Genomic DNA, 4880 nt, shown 5'->3' on the forward strand with positions numbered 1-4880 from the left:
GGAGCAAAGGCAGCAAAGTTTCCTTACTTTAGCAAAAGAAGGCCCCAGGAGGCCTTTATTCACCCCCCGGAGCCGTGTGAGGTACGTTTTATTATGGATGGATGTAAAAATGGATGGATGCATGGACTGTTGAAAAAAACACCCGCCTACTGCCATTATAAAGATTGGAAGAGCAAGGATAATTTTTAATATAACTCCGATTGGATTCGTCTGAAAGAAGAAAGTCATATACACCTAGGATGCTGCAAGGTGAATAAAACATGGGATAATTTTCATTTTTGGGTGAACTAACCCTTTAAATTGATCAAAACTGACAGTAAAGACATTTATAATGTTACACAAGATTTCTATTTTCTATTTATCAAAGAATCTTGAAAAAAGTTTATTGATAATAATAAGAAATATTTCTCGAGCACCAAATCGGAATATTAGAATGATTTCTAAAGGATCATGTGACACTGAAGTTGCTAAAAAATTCAGGTTTGCATCACAAATATCAATTGCATTTTAAAATATATTAAAATATAAAAGTTATTTTACATTGTAATAATATTTCACAATATTACTATTTTTTCACTGTATTTTTGATCAAATAAATGCAGCTTTAGTGAACATATAGACTTCTTTCAAAAAAAAAAAAAAAAAAAATTAAAAAAAAAAAAAAAAAAAAACTTTCGAACACTAGTGAATTTATATTTCATTTCCCTATTTTTTCCCATGAAGATTTGGAAGTATAGGACTTCAAGACTAAAAACAGTCACTGTATTTTGTTTAGAAAAATATCTGTACGAACACGTTGTGGAAGTTGGCATCAGCTAATATTTATACAAATATTACACAGATGGCGCATGTTTTGTTGAACAATCCTTAGAATTTTCCATTCTCTTTCTCTCCCGTCTTCACTCCATCCTCACCTCGCTCTGTGTGTCTTTCTCTCCGTCTGGGCCATAACCCGAGGCACTGCTCTGGCTTTGCTTCCCCTCAGAATAAATGTGGGGAAACTTTAGATTTGGCCCTCTGGTGAGAGCGTAACCCCAATTTCCTCCCAGAGAAGCAGAGAGATGGAGTGGGGAGGTGGGTGGACGGGAAGTTTACCTTAAACTGGGGTAACCACTGCCCGTTTCCAGGGTGACGAGCGTCATCATCATTTCTCTCGCTCTCTCGTTCTGTTTCTCTCTGTCTGTGAGGTGGACTCAGTCCCCAGTGGTTTGGAGCAAGTGATTATGAGTTCAGATTGGGAAAAAGTGTGTCACGCTAATCGCTTGCTTCTTGTTCCCTTTCTAGCAATGTCATATGACTATTCCCCTGAAATGCTGTCTTATTATTGACACTCTTACCACATTTATCCTTCATTCTGTTCTTTCTCTTTTCTCCTTTCTGTCCTTTATAACTGTTAGCAAAACATGCATCAGTATGTGTACTCCTTCTGTTTAATGAATAATACTAAATGATCAATGCTAATATCATTTATTATTCTTTTCAAGCATCTCAATCTCTATACCAACTGGTTTGTTTGGGAGCTGGATTGTAGTATTTTTAAGTAGCAAATAATAATGTAAACAAAAACGTTCTTAAAACCAGTCAATGCAATTTACAATTTATCTGCATAAGGCTAATAATATGCAAAAAGAAAATTAAAAACCAGACCTGTTTTCAGATATATAAATTGGTTTCATATGTCGGTAAGATTTTTCAATGTTTTTTTAAAGAAGTCTCTTATGCTCCCCATAATCAAAAATACAGTAAAAGATTAATATTGTGAAATATTAGCATTTAGAACAACTGTTTTGTATTTTAATATATTTTACAAAGTAATTTATTCTGACGATGACAAAGCTGAATTTTCAGCATCATTACTTCAGTCTTCAGTGTCACATGATCCTTCAGAAATCATTCTAATATGCCGATTTGCTGCTCAAGAAACACTTATTATTATTTTCAGTGATGAAAACAGTTTATATGTAATATAATATGCTTAATATTTTTGTGGAAACAGTTTTTGTAACATTGTTATGTTATGTCTTCACTGTTACTTTTGATCAACTTAATGCTAAATGAAAGTATTTCATTAAAAAAATTTGAATGGTAGTTTATAATAACATATTGACCATTGGCATAGATTTTTGGAATAATTGCATATTTTTAGAATGATATGCAAAATAATATGCACAATGAATAAGAAATTTGTACTTTTTTATTGGACTTTTTCATTTTGGAGTTTTTACTTTCTAAATGTTCTGAGAATTTTTTTTTTTTTTTTTTTTTTTGCTAAATCACTAAATGCATTGCCATTGACATAAACATGCGAAGTCATATTTAATCCGGGATCTGTTGTCTTTTACCTTGTGTGGTTTTGTTCATGGTTTTTGAGGAGGTCATCCCACACAACCTGTCGATATTGGCATATGCCTAATTTGAGTTTTACTAAGTGACAGATGAGTTACGCAGGACCTTTAATGTCTACAACAAAAGAAATGGTAAGTGTTTTTCCCCCATGTTTATATAGTTGCATTGTATTGTTTTGCATTGAGCGTTGTTTTTGTTCTTCACCATTGCTCTACAGCATGACGTTTTCTTGTATCTTAAGCTTGGGACAGGTGCACAGAACCCTGCAGCCGGCCAAATGACAAGTCCCATCATACAAAGGAATTAAGTAGAGAGTGGGAATTTCTCTGCTTCTCAGGGTCTTCTCACACAAAAATGGAAAAACACACATGGTTTTTCTCTCAGTGGCTAAAACAACAGCCTGAGAAAACTATCTCGCTGTATCTGCGGACTGAAAAAAAGAGCCTTCTTTCTCTCATTTTCGGCACCCTCGCACCCTGTTTCGTCTTCTGTCCGGACTTCTCATCCGATCGGGTTTCCCTCCCGGAGTCGCTCTGCACAGCTGCGCGCTTCTTTTAATCCACCTCTTTCGCACACACACACCGCTATCATCTGTATTTTAAAGAATCGCCAGGAAAACACAGAGCATATTTTAAGAGAGAATCCCATAGATGCAATCCAGGAATTTTGAAACACCAATTGAAATCAAGGGGAAAAAAACCTCTGTGATTGTAAACACATGGGCGGAATTACCATAGAAACTAGCTAGTTGCATTAGCGCTAACATCCTGTCAGTTGCCACAATTACAGTGAACTTTAAAAAAATTGCCTCAAAAGTGACTCAAATATACCGCTGAGATCTTTTCTACAGAGTGCATCCAAACGACAAGCTCTTAATAGTTTTTAAAGCTGAGGTTATGTCCGAATGAGTGTGTCCAGCTAGGCTATCAAGCGTAGCACATAAAACATAATGGCCCGCCTGCAGGAAACTAAATATAGATGGTGTTTTGATTACGTGAAAATTGACATTTCAAAGGAGATTAGGATCAGACCACTAAAACAACACACCAAAGAGCCGGGAGGCAGAAGCCGAGAGAGAAAGCCACCTTTACACGCTTAGCATAGCACGTAACTACACAGCTACATGCTCACTTTTTCCAGCTCGGGCTACCGTGAGGTGAGTGTGTTTGTGTGCGGGAACGTCACTCCTGGTGACTAGCTTGGCTACTCTTAGCCTTCCTTTCACGCGAACGCTAAGTGGTTGACCTTGTGACCTCTGTCTCCTTGGAGCGCACGGAAGTCCTTTCTTCACTACGGCAGGTGGGATGGGTGACATCACCAGCGGAGAGGGTCCCATTAATGACGAGCAGGAGGATTGGCTGTTTTTTTCCGACATTATTCTAACATTACTCCCACATTATTGTTGTATTAGTAGTGTCATTATTAGGCCAGGTGTGTTTTCACAGTGAGCAATCCCTTCGTCGTTCTGAATAGACACTATGTGGGCCAAGATTGAGATGGGACAGGGCGCTGTGTTGCTTACACGAGAGTCTTCTCACACGCAAATGTACCATGAACCTACAAAAGTCAAACTGAGTTCACAAATGATGAATCTAAGATGCAGCGACACATAATGTGCATTTATGCTTTGTCCTTTGTCATATTTATCCTTTGTCATATTCATTTTAATCTTACTAAAATAATTAATTTCAGTTGATGAAAATTACATTTTACTTTATGAGAATTATGAAAAAATCAAAACGACATTTTATATACTTTGAACATATTAACATTTAACAAAATCCTGACTTCATTGCTTATGATTAAATAAAACAGTCATATATTTTCTAGATTTTCTTCTAGATTTTTTTTTTCTTGTCATATTTTGGTCAACAGTATGTTTTTATTAACATTTTTCGTCTCATTATTGGTGACACATAATGTACATTTATGCAATGTATTTAGTACATTTAGTAAAACATTCAAATGTTTTTATTTACATTTTTCATTATGGTCCATCTCGTCATTATGGTGACACATTATGTACATTTATGCATGTACTCCAGTTTTATATGTTGATTATATGAACAATAAATGCATATGAACAATATATATTATAATATTGTTTTAGTCATAGTTTTTGTGTTGATGAAAATATCCTTTATATTTAGTGAATGTTTTGTCATTTCATATTCATTCATTTTAATTTTAAAATATCAACTAATTTCAGATGACAAAAGCTACAATTTAATTATGAGAATGTGCAAAATTACAACAAATATTCAAACATTTTATATAATGTATATATTATACAAAATCCTGACTTGATTATAATTAAATAAAACATTTTCTCTCTCTCTCTCTCTCTCTCTCTCTCTCTCTCTCTCTCGCTCTCTCTCTATATATATATATATATTTATCTTGCAGTGTTTTTTTCTTGCCATATTTTCATGAACAGTATGTTTTCATTGAAATCTTTCATTATGGGTCTTTTGATCTTCATTATTGGTGCACAAAATATACAAGTACACCAGTATGAATTTTTATTTAAAAAA

The sequence above is a fragment of the Sinocyclocheilus anshuiensis genome, unplaced genomic scaffold (assembly GCF_001515605.1).
Source record: "Sinocyclocheilus anshuiensis isolate Anshui unplaced genomic scaffold, SAMN03320099.WGS_v1.1 scaffold758, whole genome shotgun sequence".
In the NCBI taxonomy this organism is placed as follows: Eukaryota; Metazoa; Chordata; class Actinopteri; order Cypriniformes; family Cyprinidae; genus Sinocyclocheilus; species Sinocyclocheilus anshuiensis.